This window comes from Chiloscyllium plagiosum, unplaced genomic scaffold (genome assembly GCF_037043375.1).
Source record: "Chiloscyllium plagiosum isolate Xiang-an unplaced genomic scaffold, Cpla_swu_hap1 HiC_scaffold_43, whole genome shotgun sequence".
NCBI classification, from domain to species: Eukaryota; Metazoa; Chordata; class Chondrichthyes; order Orectolobiformes; family Hemiscylliidae; genus Chiloscyllium; species Chiloscyllium plagiosum.
In genome coordinates this window covers 12,178,727-12,195,801 of record NW_028270181.1, presented here as the reverse complement: position 1 = coordinate 12,195,801, position 17,075 = coordinate 12,178,727, and the positions used below count along the sequence as shown (strand labels likewise).

Below are 17,075 nucleotides of genomic sequence, written 5' to 3'. Positions count from 1 at the left end.
GGAAGGGATTCAGAGGGGGAGAGGAAGGGGGTGGGGAGGGGGCAGGAATCGGAGTGAGGGGTTAGGAAGGGGAGAGATGGGCAGAGGGTAAAGGATGTCGGAGGGAGGAGAGTGTGACAGGGTAGTGGAAAGGTCAGGAAGTGGGCAATGATGGGGCGTTGCGGGGGGGGGGGGGGAAGGAAGATGGACAAGAGGATGGAAGAGGGGATAGCAGTGAAAGGGGAACGGTAGGAGGAGGAGAGAGGGGCTGGGGTCAGAGGTAAATGATGGGGAAAGGGAAGGCAGTGGGACAAAAGGTCAGAGAGAGAGAGAGAGGGGAACGTGGAGGAGGATTGGGAAGAGGGAAATATGAACGAAGACAGTCTGGGGGTGGGCTTTCTGTTCAGGTTGGTTAAAAGTCCTTTTGAAATGCTCCTGGGTCCGGGTAAGTATGAGCGAAAACACGCCTTTTGTCCGTTTAAACCACAGTCTGAAATAATCAAGATGCGTGGAGCCAAAAGAGAGCTCCACTTGCTGACAGGTAAGCTTGCATTTCGCTAATACAGTGCAAGTATTTAACATGCCTGTACGTCTAAGGTACCTTGGATGGGGAAAACGGTCTGAATAAACTGTCACTGAGGTCATTTGGAGACCTATGGCTGACTGTAAATCCTGCATCTTGCCCTTGTTTTTTTTAAAAAAAATTACACACACAGCAAGATGCAGACATGGTGTGCCCCTGCCTTCCTTTGTCGCGAGTCCACGATAAGTTTTATTGAGTTCAAAGAGAATGCCAACAATGACAATCCTGTGGGTTATTAAATTTTAAGAAAAGCATTTTAATCACTGGCGCTCAGGTTGTTCTCTGCAGGAGTGGGATTTGCCCTCTCCTACCTGTGTGACTTACAATTGAGTGCAAATGTCAGGCAACAGATACATGACATTTTCAAAAACTATGTATATTTCAACCAGGCAAGTGAACAGCCTGACTTGGAGATGATTACAGCCATCCTCGTGTCGACAAGGAATATCTGAATATTATTGTGCATGGCTTTAACGTCAGTGTGACCCTAAATTTCTGCATTCCTTTTTTTTTGCCAATTTAAAAAGGGGTGTGTGTGTGTGCAAGGGAAGCGTGTTGTTGGAAGTTTGGACTGGCCTGCCCCTTCAGGACAGACAGGGGTGTTGGGGGTGGCTTGTGCAAAGTGAGGCCAGCAGTCCCTGTGGTAAAAGACAAGTGACCTCCCCCAGGGCCAGGAGCAGAGGCAGTATTTGCTGGCACTATCATCGTTCCTTGACGTCACACACCAGTTCTGCTCTCAAACATGTCTTTGTTATTCAGAGGCTTTCCATGCGAGAGAGAGAGAGAGAGAGAGCAGTTTGTAAAAGCCGGATCAGGGCTAATTGCTGGAGCCCGTTCGCAGCTTATCCCGAGGAAGCCCGCACCTTCTATCCCCACCCACCTGAGTCCCTCGAATACAACAAGCCAGCAAAACCAGGACTATACGCCGATACACCCTGCAACATTTCTCACTCATTGGGGAAAATAAAACCGCCCCCTTTTCCCTCCCTCCCCCCCCCCCCCCCCCCCGCGACCATGAAGTCGTTTCCCGACTGAAATAACTTGGTTTTTTTTTTGGGTAGAAAATCCATCGGCTATTCCATGTTGCATTCCGCCGCGATTTTCTCTCAGCCGTCTTCATTTGAAGCCCTTAACTTCTGCCTGCTGACAGACTCCAGAGCACTGCCGGGGGTTGTGTGTGTGTGTGTGTGTTGCACATCGCCCTGTCTGTTTGACTGAAGGACAGGAGTGTGTCAGAGATAATGCACGGTTACTGAGTCCTCTTCCCGGCGCCTGGGCGGTGTGCCGGAGATCTGGGACACGTTTTCCTAACATCCCTCAAGTATGGCCCTTTGGTAATAGACTAGCCAATGTAATTTGACACTTCAACTTGCTCCCCTGTATGCTAGTTGATTCACTGACTCACGCACTAACATCAGTCGGTTTTTCTCTCTCTCTCTCTCTCTCTCCCTTTTTTAAAAACTGGGGACAAACGAAGCAGAGAAATAAAGAGGCCTCCGCAAAGGGAATTTCTCGTTCCGGGCTGTTTCATTCCGTAAGTAAGTTTCATGTCAATTTCTTGGGATTTCACACCTTTTTTGTCTCTTCTGCTGGACTAGAGGAGCGGTTGCTTCCTGTAAGTGGGGCTCTGAAATGAAACAATGGGGGTAGCAGATAGAGAGACCGGTTAGGGAGACGGTATGTATGTGTGTGTTTTAATCCCCCCACCCTCTCCTTCCTTCCACCCCCATCCCCTTTTTATATTTTTTTTGCAGTGGCTGGATTTGTGGATATCTGTAGAATTCACGCCGGATTCCTGGCTGTTTTTTTTCTCTCTCTTCTTGTTGGCACGGTGAGGGACAAGAGAGAATTCGGTGTGATGTTTTCCTTCGCTAAGTCCCTCCCTTGCGCTGGGGAGAGCTTCGGAGAGTGAAGCGAAAGGGGTAAAAGTGTTTGATCTGGGTTTAAGCCACTTTGTGTGTGGTGGTGGGGAGGAGGGAGACGGGAGAGGGGAAAATCTCGGGAATACGGTTAGTATCTGATAGATAGATAGTTGGCGAGTTAAGCCTTGCTTTGAAAAAAAGAATCATGGAAAGGGAGCGTGGTTTCTCTCACTCTGTTCCCCCCCCCCCCCCCGTTGCTAGTCTGTGGACAGGACAGCTAGTGGATACAGCACCAGGGCCTCTACAGAGCAGAAGGAACGAGTTCCCCTGTGTATTTGTCCAGGAAGCAATGGCAGTTAACGCAGGGAGAGAGAGAGAGAGCGAGAGCGAGGAGGCACATTAAAACTGGCCAGTTCTGCTTTCTAACCATTGTGAGCATGAAAGGGGAGGGGATATTTTGCGGCTGACTGTTGAAAAGGGGAAAGTGGAGAGGAAAGCCATTATTTTTGCTGTCAATTTGCTACGGGGGGGGGGGGGGGGAAATGCAAAATCTTAAGAATGTGATGAGGTAAATCAAAATAACCTGATTAGGGCGAAAACACTAAATCCAGATCTGAAAAGAGAGATGATCTAGGAAATTTGTTTTGCAGCACACCTCTGCATTTAGTTTTGAAACCATTGTGTCTTAAGCATTTTGATGTTAGCTGGTATCATTTACTAAAATGAGTTTACCCATTAATTTGAAACTGTTATTGCACAGGGTACGTTTTTGTTGTTTTTTCTTTACAAAAGAGAAGACGATTGAGTTTCTGAGATTATTGTTGACTTTTTAATTTCCTCTTTTGTTTGGGGCGATTTGTAGTGTCCCAACAGTGAACTGAATATTAAGTGTCAGAGAGAAATCTTACTACTCCAGGCCTCTGTGAACCTGATGTGCTGATTGACTGACTGCATTTTGAATTCAGTGACATGCGAGAGAGGGATTTAACTTGGCAGGTTTAACAAATGCTCGATCAAAGCTTTCATGAGAGATTGTTGGGAGGGAGAAGGCGAGGGTAGTTTGTATGACCCCAGGTATTTTCTGGGCGCTGCCTGTGTTTTTGTGTGTGTGTGTGTGTGTGAACTGTCCAGTCGAGTTCAGAATAGGAATCATTGTGAAACAGTGTAGACGATAGCGTGCCTGGGTTGAACAAGCACTGGGGTAGCAGAAATGGAGTGGTTGAAGGGTGTTGTTTCTTTAAACAGTACCTATCATCTGAGCTGCCCTGACTGGGGACGTAAGTACTGGCATTGGAAGTTCTGCTTTGACCTCCACAAATCGTGAATGTTGAAACGCCAAATGTTAAACAAAAGACACTCCATGCCACTGAAACCTGCAGTAAAGCACGTGTGAATCCGTGTCTCCAACATAAGTGTGCAACATGAAGAGTAACTTGCTCCAAACTGTTGTGCAATTTCCCAGTGCAAGGCTCAGGATCACAATATTGTGAGCTGTACCGTCCCATATGATGAAGGCTTTACATCTATGACAGGACTGTGATGGGAGGGGGCCATAACTGGGATTTGTATTCGAACACAGTACTTAAGGCTGTTGTTCAAAAGCAAAACTTAAGTTTCTAAAATAGGCTTTTGTTGCACTATGAGTAACTGAAAAGTCCTGCATGGTAGTTAGGAATTCAGTGTAGTCCTGGATTGAAACCACAAATGGTCTTTCTGAGCATTTTCCAGGTAGGCAGTGTCAAGCAATCAGTCAGTCTGTTTGTTCCAATGATCAGAGAATGGAAGTAGTTGGTGGAAAGATATGTTGACAGGATTAGATTAAGTCGGAGCAAATTAATGCAGATGCTGGAATTTGTACTGAAGAAAAAAAGCTGGAAATCCCAGCAAGTCAGGCAGCATCTGTGGGGAGAGAGCAAGCTAATGTTTCAAGTCAAGTTGCCTCTTCATCAGAGCTGATGTGAAGGCTAGATTGATTAGATTAGATTCCCTACAGTGTGGAAACAGGCCCAACCAGTCCACACCGACCCTCCAAAGAGTAACCCACCCAGACCCATTCCCCTCTGACTAATGCACCTAATGCTATGGCCAATTTAGCATGGCCAATTCACCCTAACCCGCACATCTTTGGATTGGAAGGAGACTTGTGTGGAAGATGATTACCAGAATAGATAAGTTGGGCCAAATGGCCTATTTCTGTGCTGTAAATGAGTAAATCATCAGGAATGAGAAGCGATGGATGTTATGGGTGGATGGATTTATTGCTGTCACATGTAGAACATTACAGCACAGTACAGGCCCTTCAGCCCTTGATGTTCCACAGGTTGGTGCAACAATTTGAAGTCCATCTATCCTTCACTATTCCACTTCCGTCCATATATTTATCCACTGTACTGATGTACAGTGAAAAGTGTTGTTTTGTGTGCTGTGCAGGCAGATTGTGCCATACGAAGTGCATCAGGGTAGCAGAACAGAGGGCAGAACACAGTGTTACAGCTGCAGAGAAGGGACAGAGAGAGAGAGAGAGAGAGAGATCAACATTAACACTTGAGAGGTCTGTGCAAAAGTCTGATGACAACAGTGAAGAAACTGTTTTTGTATCCCATCATACGTGTATACAAACTTTTAGCTCTTCTGCCCGATGGAAGACAGTATAACAGAAGTGGGAAGAGTCTTTGATTTTGTTGGTTACTTTTCTGAGGTATGAATGGGTCTGTGCTCTGTTATAGGTGACGTTGGTCTTGTCTGTTATGGATGGTGACTGACCATGATGTGGCAAGTCACAGGATAGTGATGATAAGTGGATGACAGTGGTTCAAAGTGAATGGAGAGATGATCTAACATGGAATGGTATCTCATTAGCAAATGGGCAGGTCCTGGAATATCAGGGCCCACGTGTGACTTGTGAATAATATGGCCATTTGTCCGATTATAATGAATGGCGAATGTTGGAATAGCAAAACCTGTTTCTGAAAATACAGGGAAATAACAGATGGCTGCAGGTCAGGTACAGATGTCTGTGGTATTCCAAGTTGTTTCGGGGTCAATGTGTGCGCAAGTAGTGAAATCACGAGCATTCACTTCAGATCTAACCTGATGAAGGGCTGACATAAAGATGCCTGTAATTTATCCTCTGACCATCTGGTATGTTGGAGAATACGGTTTACAGATTCAAGGTATTTCTCCCCCATCAGTCTTTGTTGAGAAATTGACCAGTGAAATGACAGGGGGGGGGGGGAAGCTGTTGATACTGGAAATCAGAAACAACAACACAAGTTGCTGGAAAAACTCAGCAAGCCTGACAGCATCTGTGTACAGAAAGCAAAGTGAGTGTTGTTTTTTCCAGCGATGACTCTTCAGAATTGATTTCAGCCTCATGATAGCTGCATATGTATTACCATGGACTGAAGTAATGTCTTCTGATATGTTGATTGCTAGATTAATAGGAGATATTGGGGGAGGTGCTGGCATAGTGGTCATGATACTGGGCTAGCAATACAGAATCCCAAGCTAATGTTCTGGAGGTGAGAGTTCAAATCCCAAGAAGACAGATTGTGAAGTTTGAATTCAATAAAAAAATTCTAGGAGCTATCTGGGTGAATGGAAGACAGCTTGGAAAGATAATAAGATTTCTGGCATGAAGTATGATCCAATGATGTTGAATTGCACAATACTATAAGTATTGTCTAATGATGATGATATTTGTAATATTGTAATTCAAGCTGCTCCCACTTGCTTCCTGTATCTTAGTGGGTAGCTGGATCATGTGATGTGCCATTGAGTTCGGTTACGTTCCCAACTTTTGTTCAGGCATGTGTTGATTTTAGCTTGGTGGTTGTTTGGGTTCTGAGTTTGTTACTAAAGAAAGGTTTGGATTTCTATCCCCTCTTTTATCACGTCAGGGCATACTGTAGTACTTTTTCCAAGTGTGGTCACTGGCTGCTGCATTTCCTTTGTAACTATATGGGCAGAGCAAGGTTCAACAAATAGCTGGTCATCAGCACATGTCTAATGTCCCTTAATAAAGCTAAATGAGGGATAAATATTGACCGGAACATTGGGAATAAAACCTTTGCTTTCCATAAATTATTGCAACGGATGTTGTCCATCCTCCTGAGAGAACAGACTGGCTTTCTGTTTGACATGTGACCCTTCCAATAATTCAGCATCCCCTCAGAACTGCACCGACCTATCAATCTAGATTATGGGCTCGCACTTCTAGTGGGTCCCTGAACCTGCAGATATCTGATTTTCAGTGCGATCCATGGATAAACAACTGTACATGAGAAAGTGATGGAGAATGATCAATTACTGTTTCTGATGCCTCTCCTGAATTTGTGGATAACGTGGTTACACAGCGAAAGAACAGGTGTGGATTCAATTGGAATTGGTTCCATTCGGTCTTGTCAACAGGTGGTTTGGTCACACAGCAAGCACTATCTCCTGGACAAGAAGGGGTGCAGACAAGTTCAGATCCAGAAACCTCCATGACCAGAGAAATAGGGGGAAACAGGTGAAAATAATTGCCTTTAGAATCCAGCAGTATTCTCGAGCAAATCCTTTTGAAACATGTAAGCTCTTGATTTATAGCTTTTCTGTTGTTTGCAGGCATTTTGCAATGGAAGCCATTGAGAGTGGGAAAGATGGATGACTTTATTTCTGCTCAGTGCAGTGCTGTAGCTGTTGTCCTGGTTTTAATCTGCCATCTCCAGGTTGAGTCGCAATTCAGTCTGAGATCCTTCTTTCTTTGATCAAGCTACTTTTTCCTGTCTTTCAATCGCACCAAGTTGCCCCAGCCCACTAGGTAAGCCTGACTGCTGCCTGAAACTTAGCATAACGTTCAACGCAATAGTCTTGGTAAAATGTTGGGCCCTCAGTACCTCCAATGGACCTCGTCAATGGGGAATTGTCAATGTTTTAACTTTTCCGTACCCAAAGATGCAGGAACTGATGTTTCCTGAAAACAACCAAATCTGAAACATCAGCAGATGTAGGGCTTAGTGCCAAAACCCCTTCAAGTGGGTGGCTCAGTAGTTCACATTGCTGCCTCACAGCATCAAGGACCCAGGTTTGATTCCACGCTCGGGTGACTCTGTCTGTATGGAGCTGACGTGTTCTCCCCCTGTCTATGTGGGTTTCCTCCCTCTATCCAATGAGGTGCAGGTTAGGTGCATTGTCCATCTTAATGTTCAAGGATGTCGAGGGCTGTTGAACTAGCCATGAGAAATGCAAGGTTACAGAGATAGTGTAGGGTCAGTGGGTCTGGGTGGAATGCTGTTCAATGCGGGCCATACGGCCTGCTTCCACACTGTAGGGATTCTGTATTTGCCTCGTGAGGCATTAATCTGGAATCTGAGTTGTGGTATTAATGGAACAGAAAGTTGGGTTCCTGTATTGTGCAGGGCAATGACAGTTTGCCAGTTAGCTTCCTCTCTCTAGCTTGCCATGCTGTAGACCAAAATACACCACTGCTGGCCTCTGATCTTTTCATTTCCATAAAAATGCCAGTTGACAGATGACTGCATATTACTAGTTGGACACTTCCTCTTTGTATGTCGAAAAGCTAACTGGCATTTTCAAAGAGCCTGGACTTTACTTCATTGATCATAAGAAGCTGAATAGTCATCACCAAAACAGCACGCAGGAGTATCTTTAGATTAGATTAGATTAGATTAGATTACTTACAGTGTGGAAACAGGCCCTTCGGCCCAACAAGTCCACACCGACCCGCCGAAGCGCAACCCACCCATACCCATACATTTACCCGTTACCTAACACTACGGGCAATTTAGCATGGCCAATTCACCTGACCTGCACATCTTTGGATGGTGGGAGGAAACCGGAGCACCCGGAGGAAACCCACGCAGACACAGGGAGAACGTGCAAACTCCACACAGTCAGTCGCCTGAGGCGGGAATTGAACCCGGGTCTCTGGCGCTGTGAGGCAGCAGTGCTAACCACTGTGCCACCGTGCCGCCCACCTTATAGCATGGGTCTTCTTGAGTGAGATTGAATTTCATGAAAACCGATTTGTCTATGGAGAGCAACTTTCACAGTACCATTGACAGACGGTATGTAGAAGGTGTTTGTGATTTTATTTTTCGGCATCTTGAGAAGTTAAGGTGATATGTAACTGCAAGAAAACAAAGTTTATCAAATAGATTTGGTATGTAATGAGCCCTGAGATGTTTTGCAGCCTTTATTAGTCACTTCAAGATAGTTTTATATTCCATTACAAGGAGCAATGCTTTTGTGCTTTTATTTAAACTCTTCCAGTCAAGGTCCTAATTGATAACAGTGTGAAACAGTGAAGTGCGCTTGATAGGAAAGGGGAGAGGCAGCTATAACCAGTCAGCACCCACATGATCTTTATTTCAAGATGTCTGGTCCAGTTACAGTGATAATGGAAAATGTAAAGGAGTGCAGTGAAGATTCTGAATAACTCTGTGCGTTACTTGGACTTTCCAATAAAATATAGATTACAAGTTTAACAGAAGGCATTGCCAAAATGTACTTTAACATAAACGTACATTTTCCTTTCTTGCCTCAGTTGGGTTTTATGAAGACTTTTTGCATTGGTATGTTTCACATCAAGTGTTTGCATACCCAGGCTTCACTTCCTTGTATGGTTTCTGGTTGACAAGCATTTTGCGTTTGGAGACAGAGAAATTGCCAGAAGTGTGAATTCTTATCATAGCATCCAATCAACCTGTTCAGAGATGTTAGTACACACCTCTGGAGCAGGTGGGACTTGAACCCAGGTGTCTCGGTCCAGGGTTACAGACACGGTGAGGCCATTCGGTCCATTGACTCTGCTACCCAGACCAACCCCTTACCCTAGCCCCATACCCCAGCATTTTCTACGGCTAATCCACCTAATTTGCGCATCCCTAAACACCAAGGGGCAATTTAGCAGGGCCAAACCACCTAATCTGCTCATTCCTTTGGAGGGAACCGGAGCACCTGGAGAAAACCCACAATGACATGGGGAGCACATGCAAATTCCACACAGATTTCACCGGTTCGGGGTGGAATCGAACCTTTGTCCCTGGCGCTGTGAGGCAGCAGTGCTAGCCACTGTCCCACCCTAAGCTCTTCTTTCTAGGTTACACCTGAGGTTGTTTATTTCTGTTTGTCGGATTTGCAACCAACAAGACTGGTCTGATTGACTGTGAGTGTCACGTTCACAAGCGGACCAGGTATCAGATGGTCATTTGGTGAATTGCTGTCACTGAGAGTGGATCATGTCTTTTGTAAGACAAGCACATCTCGAGTAGAGGCCATGTGAGATGGTGGGGCAGCAGATGGCATTTCTACAGATGTTGCTCAACAAAGGTTCTTTCCATTTAAATGGGGAGATCAGGTGAAAAATGCACCAGCCCTATTTATGCTGATGACCCTTAGTATCCCATTCTGCTCCAACAGGAGTTGATAGTGGGGGAAAAAACTGTTTCCGTTATGCAAGAGTTGAGAATCCGAGGACACCGATTTAGGAGATTCCACACACAGCTGTTGGCTCTCTCGCTTAAAAACCTTGTAAGCTGCTGAGTGGCAAGGATCTGGGATACACTGCCGGAAATTCAATCATGGTTTTCAAAAGGGAATTTAATTATTAAAAAAGTTTGGAAGTGAGGAAGTTTTGCAGGGCCCTGGGATAACGCCAGGGGAGTGGAAATGGCTGAATTGCTTTGACAAAGACATTGATGGGCTGAACAGCCTCCTCATGTGCTGCAGCACGTGTCACTTTTATATGTTCACGTTTAGCCTACCCATGTGTTTAGATGTGGAGGTGCTGGTGTTGGACCGGGGTGGATAAAAGTTTAAAAATCTCACAACACCAGGTTATAGTCCAACAGGTTTAATTGGAGGTCCTGGCCTTCAGAGCGCTGCTCCTTTATCAGATAACTCGGTACCTGATTAAAGAGCAGCGCTCTGAAAGCTAGTGCTTCCAAATAAACCTGTTGGACTGTAACCTGGTGTTGTGTGATTTTTAGCTTAGGTAACTTAACCATTTCATGATGCTGGCTAGTAAATAGAAGGCAGGAGTATATGCTTTCATGTGCTGAAGGTATAATTGAGTTCTGCATTCATTGCTAACCGGTGTAATGAGGTCGAGTCACTGAATCGAGCACCTGGTCCTGAAATGTCTGGAGTTCCATGTGCACCCGTGTTTGTGAAGATGAGCTCTTTAATTCGGACTCTGTATCTGAAGGTCACCACTGCCTACTCCCCAACAGAGAGCATGATGAAAGAGATGTACACACATGTACACACATCTCTGTCTCTTTTGTGATCAAATGCTTGCAGTTTAAGGCTTTTCCTTTGGGTTTTTTTTCCCTCCTTGGGAGCTCTTTAAATGGCAAATAAACCCAGATACCAACATGGTCTCCATTTTGCATTGATCAAGGTACATACTGACACTTAACGCTCTGTAACTGAGGCATTGTTGATCAGAGGGGCAAGGGTTCAGTTTCTGGTTCTTTTCCAACTGTCTGGCTTGATCCCATCCGTGCCTGGAATGTTGCTGGCAGAGGACTTCCATCTGTTTGACCTTTCACCACCTGAGGTGAAGGGATATCCGAAGGGAGGGCTATCCCAAGGTTCTGAAGAGGGTTATAAGAAGCAGCATTAGCAGAAAAGCGGATAACTGCAAGCAGATTATTGTAGGCAATGTGTGAGTAAGAGAGAAATGTGTACCTTGGGGCTGGGGTGGGAGTGAAAAAGGTGATTGGGGAGGGGGAGGGGAGAGGGGAGAGGGAGTTGAACTGTTTTGGATCCTTCTCTGCTCTAGTCGTTTTTCTGCTCCTCCCAAGAGGAACAGGAATAGGCCACCAGCCCATGAGATCATGCTTGATGTGCTGTCCAACTCCGGGTATCGTCTTACCCCTTTTGCGTCGTTGGTTTAAAAAGAATCGATTGATCTCCGTTTTTAAAATGCATCATTAGCCTGGGCATCACGTTTGCGGGAGAGAGTTCTTCTATCACTGTTTTCTGTATACAAGTGCGTCCAAACCAGTCGTTTTCCTTTTTCATTGTGGGCATTCGTTATCTTGCTTTGCTGATGTGCTCTGAATGTCCAAGGCTTGGCTTTTGAGGGTCAGAAGGCAATATCATCATTGACGTTTCACAATCCAAGGTCTCTCTCTCTCTCTCTCTCTCTCTCCCTCTCACTCCCTCTTGCACAGACGTGGTATTTTCTACTTACCCCCCCCCCCCCTAGGAACACTGACACTTACACCATCCATACAGTACTGTGGTCTTGGCTGACCTTAGCTTACCGTAACAGGGAGTGAGCACAGGACCTCCCTGGCCTTTTGTAGCATGGCTACCTGCTGAATAAATGACTAATATTTTGCAGCGAGTGACCCATCACAAAAATTTATTTTTCTTAAAATTATAGTTCAGCCCCTGGACAGATGGGTAAACAATTCTGACCAGATGACAAGAAGGCAGGAAAGATAGAGCTGAGAAACCTTCTACCCGAATGTCAGTTAAGGATTAATTGTGAGTTCATGGAATTTAAGGAGACAGTGGTTTGATCTGTGTCCCATTCCGGGGAAGCTTGGTCTGGGCAGTAGGTACAAACCATAACTGGTCAGAGTGTCCCTGGACTGTGGCAAAGGAAGATTAGCCAGTGTTCATCTCTGACCTACAGAGACGGGCCCCTGCCAGCTGTGTATGTGAGCACTGGGATGAGCTGGGAGCCCCTCTACATTCGAGTGTCTTGTTCGTATTACTGGGAGTCACTCTGTTCGAATTAGGCTTCAGGTATTTGGGACTTGGATGGAGGAAGAAAAGAGTACCTCACTCGGAGCCTTGTGAACCATCTGGAATTCTTCACTGTCAGGCCTGTGGGTGTTGAGGTGAATCGGCCTTGCTAAATTGCACATGGTGTTCAGGGATGTGTAGGTCATTAGTCAGGGGCAAATGTAGAGTAATCTGGGAATGGGTCTGGGTGGGTTCTTCTTTGGAGGGTTGGTGTGAACTTGTTGGGCTGAATGGCCTGTTTGCACACTGTAGGGATTCTATTCTATTCTATGTACGGGGTATCTGTGCGATAGAGTGTCTTAGATAGCAGAGGAGTTAATGGATATGGGGATAATGTAAGAAAGTAGCATTGAGCTGGAGGTATGAGCCATGATCTTGTTGAATAACCTGATCTGTTTGTTTTCGTATTTCCTCCTTCTTTGGGTGCTACTGATGAGATGGGTGTGGTATTGGATGGTGACCACTGCACATGGGGAATAGACTTCGGAAATGGGGATTGGTACCATCAGCAACAGAGAGCAAGAGGGCAAAAAATGATCTGATGCTCAGTTGCTCATTTTCTGGCGAATGCACAGTATTTACAGCAGGAATAGACAAGAGAAAGCAAGCTGGTGACCTTAAAATCACAGATGTTGTTTTTGTGGAATGTCGAATCTGAATTTGGAGTTGAACAGAGGTAACAACAGTGATCTACCCAAGGGCTCACTTTTGCCACAACTCGCAGTCCAACCTTTCCTCTTCACTAGCTGTTTAGGTGTTTCCCGTTTCTCGATTTGAATGAACAATGTTGACCGGGTGGGGGAGTAACGCAGGAGTGGTTTCCTGCTGCCTTCCCCATGTGGCTGAAGGGAGTGCACAGGTCCTCATCCTGAATGATCCTCCCTGCTTACACGCAGCCTTGTCCTTCCGTGATGCCAGCTTTTTCGCTGGTCGCCATCAAACATTTGCCAGTCCTGCCGTCGGTCTCGGTACGCTGAACATGGACCGCTCAGGAAATTCGCAAAAGACACCGCTATTCCTTGAGATCTCAGATGGCCTTGTTATGCTCAGCTGAACAATACACAGATATCATTAATTTGAGTGTGTGTGTGTGTGTGTGTCTTCCGCTGTTAATATGAGAACATTGCTCTGTCATATGCTTTAGATCCAGCTTGGATTTATCCATTTGTTGGTCAGTTTGACTGCTTATTTGATGGATTGGCGTGACCAAAGAACTGGCTCGACTTGTCCTGTCCAGTACTGACCGGTTAGTTATTGATGACGGGGGAAGTGAAACACTTGGCAGCTTTAATGACTGAAGAAGCCCAGTAAAGAGTGGGTAGGGCTGAGAAGGAGCAGAAAAGGCTGTGATAAACATCAGGGTAAGGCGATGGAAGAAATACAAACAAGTGTAAATTCCCAGAGTCAAGCTGGAGCGAGGAACCGCTTTCCCTGAGACTATGTGCGTAAGTAGCTGATTCCACGTTTTGGCCAGATTAAACCAACGATAATGTCTTGATCACATGTCTTCCTTTTTTTAAAAAAAACAATTCCAACAAAGCACTTCTTTGGAAGATCCATTGTTTGGAAGAGGAAGGTTACCTTGCTGTCCAGTGCTGTGGGAGCATGCCCCTCTCACAGCCTGTTTGTTTTCATGCAGCACCAGCCTCTGGTTGAGAATAGACCATGATGGTAAAGTGAACCAATTGTGCACAACAGGTGCAGAGTCCATGTCGGCTGCCCACTCAGTCTGTGTGTGCATTTGCAGAAATGGCTTCAACATCAGGTTTGCTCTATCTTCCCCCTTCTGTCTCCCCCCCCAGGGTTGACTGGGTATATGTTTTCTATACAACCAGCTTTTAAAGCAAAGTCTGAATTGGCTTGTGCAGTTGGTGAGGTCGGGGAAACTCGGATTACCGTGAGGGGCTGGGTTGGAAGGCTGGTGGGGGGGGAGCAGAGAGAAAGCTACCACTTTTTTTGTGTTTGTTTTTGGGAGATGATAGTTATTATGGGAACTGCTGTAACTACACCTGCACTGCTTAACCTAACCACAGAACCATCCATGTACGTTTGTCTGATGTTGTGTTGAGTTGGCTGCACACGTGAAGATTTTAATTGAGCAATCTCTAGAACGACCGTGTTTAAACTATTCTTTATTGACTTCTGGTCAAATTACATCGAGCCTTGAAGCAAAGGTTGCTTCTTTTTAACGGAACCCTTTTCTTTCTCCTTGTGAAGCTGTTTATTTGACCGGTGGCAGCCTCCTGGTTTCTGTTCGTTACTGTGTTCAGTAACACATCCACCTTGGCCATGATTTTGTTTTCTTCTCGGCTGGCCCCAAGTGAGGCCCATGTAACTCTGCTTTACCCTGACACAAATAGATTAAATTCATGCCCCTTCTGGAAAACAAAAACCGAATTTTGGCCACCTCCAGGCTTGTCATTGTGTCATTTTCCTTTCAGCTATGTTGCAAATCTCCCAAGTGTTCACTTTGTGATAGTTTTATCTATAAATCCAATGGGGCTAGGTTTCTAAAGGGGGGGTTGTGGCACTACACCTGGTGGGAGAGTGTAATTGCAGCATGACTGGTTTACATGGGTATTTAATATAAATATGGAATTAGGATTTTAGCCTCTCTTGAGAGGTGGGTATGACAACGTTTAAAAGGAAGTCTGACTTGTGAAACAGGCATGGAGGAATATCTATTGTGATTCTCTTCTGATTGCACTTCACTATGAGGCCACTTTTTACGGTTCATTGGGGTTTTTTTATAGCAGACTTGGGGAGGTTGACTTTCTGTGGCTTGCATGTTCTGCAGCACTTCAAGCATCAGGAGCATTAAGACAATGAGAGCCAGCCTTTCCAAGTTGTTTTTTTTTCTCCCGCTGACCTTGAGAATCTGTCTGTTCTCAAGATTGGCACGTTTACTGAAAACCTTGCATTCGCTTGTATTCCCTGTCAGCTTACCCCCTCACCCCCCCCCTCACATCAGGTTGTGACTGCTGTTATACTGAATTTGACAATGGAGGGACTACAGAGCCACCTCTGTTCAAAGGCTGTAATAACAGTGTGACAATTTTACATCCACAGTTCCGCATGGACAAATTGACCTAATGATTTGTAAAGCATGGACTAAATTCTGTCTTGTGCGTTCTGTATTATTATCACTGCCTTCAAACTCTATGCAAACTAAAAATTGAATTTGTTTGTGATTCCTGTGTGTAAACCATGGCAAGAAGGCATTTGGTCTGCTTTCCTTTAAGGGTCAGAGCATTAAGTGCAGGAATTGGGAGGTCATACTGCGGCTGTACAGGACATTGGTTAGACCACTTTGGGAATATTGCGTGCAATTCTGATCTTCCTATCGGAAGGATGTTGTGAAACTTGAAAAGGTTCAGAGAAGGTTTACAAGGATGTTGCCAGGGTCAGAGGGGTCTGAACTACAGGGAGAGGCTGAACAGGCTTGGGTTGTTTTTCCTGGAGCTTCGGAGGTTGAGGGGTGACCTCATAGAGGTTGATAGAATTGAGGGGCGTGGACAGGGTAAATAGACAAGGACTTTTCCCTGTGGTGGGGGAGTCCAGAACGAGAGGTTTAAAGTGAGAGGGGAAAGATATAAAAGGGACCTAATGGGTAACGTTTTCATGGGTGGTGTGTGTACGGAAAGAGCTGCCAGAGGAAATGGAGGCTGGTACAATTACACATTTAAAAGGCATCTGGATGAGTATATGAATAGGAAGGGTTTAAAGGGATATGGGCCAAGTGCTGGCAAGCGGGACTATATTAGGTTGAGATCAGCATGGAGAGTTAGACCGAAGGGTCTGTTTCTGTGTTGTACGTCTCTTATGACTCTAAGTTGGCATGTTTATGTTTGTATGTATGTATACAGTTTATTGTGACTGCACTTTGTCACTTAATCAATAGGTGTTCTGCATTGTGAAAATAGTGAAATCTAAGCGTTTTGGAAAGCAATAGACATTTGTAAAATCTGTACATTGTGTATGTTTAATGATTTAAGGGGTTTAAAATATATATTGATTGAGTTCTTTTTAGCTGTTAAATTTTGTTGTATGTTTAGTATTGAACTTGTTTAAATAAGAGTTGTATTTTTTTTAAACCATGGAAGTGATTTTTTCCCCCTGGCTGTGTGTAGCTGAGGGGTTTAAAAGTGAAAATGAAACAAGTGGGAAAAAGCTGATATTTGTTGGGTAATAAAAGGTGATAGTAGTTTTCTGCTCGGTGTTTGGAGTGATGCACATCAAGTGCTATACATATTTTTTTGTACATTCACGGAGTGTGGACATCGCTGGTGAGGTCTGTGTATTTATTGCCTACCCTTAAGCTAATGGTCAGTTACCATCTTGAAATACTGCAGTTCATGTGGTTAGAGACCAAAATACTGCAGATGCTGGAGTCCAAAGTAGACAGGCAGGAGGCTGGGAGAACACAGCAAGGCAGGCAGCGTCAGGATTGATGAAGGGTTACACCCGAAATGTTGACTTCTGCACTTCCCAACGCTGCCTGCCTTGCTGTGTTCCCCCAGCCTCCTGCCTGTCCCTCCTGGTGCTGCCTTGCTGTGTTCTTCCAGCCTCCTGTCTGTCCCTCCTGACGCTGCCTGCCTTACTGTGTTCCTCCAGCCTCCTGCCTGTCTCTCCTGACGCTGCCTGCCTTGCTGTGTTCCCCCAGCCTCCTGCCTGTCCCTCCTGGTGCTGCCTTACTGTGTTCCTCCAGCCTCCTGCCTGTCTCTCCTGACGCTGCCTGCCTTGCTGTGTTCCCCCAGCCTCCTGCCTGTCTCTCCTGACGCTGCCTGCCTTGCTGTGTTCTCCCAGCCTCCTGCCTGTCCCTCCTGACGCTGCCTGCCTTGCTGTGTTCTCCCAGCCTCCTGCCTGTCCCTCCTGACGCTGCCTGC

The 17,075-nt window shown here is 45.5% G+C and overlaps 1 protein-coding gene across 15 annotated transcripts in view; it reads left to right on the top strand.

Moving 5' to 3' along the window:
* Nucleotides 1-1,940: 1,940 nt before the first annotated feature.
* zmiz1a (zinc finger, MIZ-type containing 1a) overlaps nt 1,941-17,075 on the top strand; it is a 445,305-nt gene continuing 430,170 nt past the window's right edge. For 9 of the 15 annotated variants that reach the window (XM_087982376.1, XM_087982384.1, XM_087982370.1 and 6 more), the window contains exon 1: nt 1,942-2,096. The gene's annotated coding sequence lies outside the window, so the exon portion shown is untranslated. Of the gene's footprint in view, nt 2,101-17,075 lie in introns of all 15 variants that reach the window. The other 6 variants (XM_087982374.1, XM_087982371.1, XM_087982364.1 and 3 more) reach the window with 3 other exon arrangements.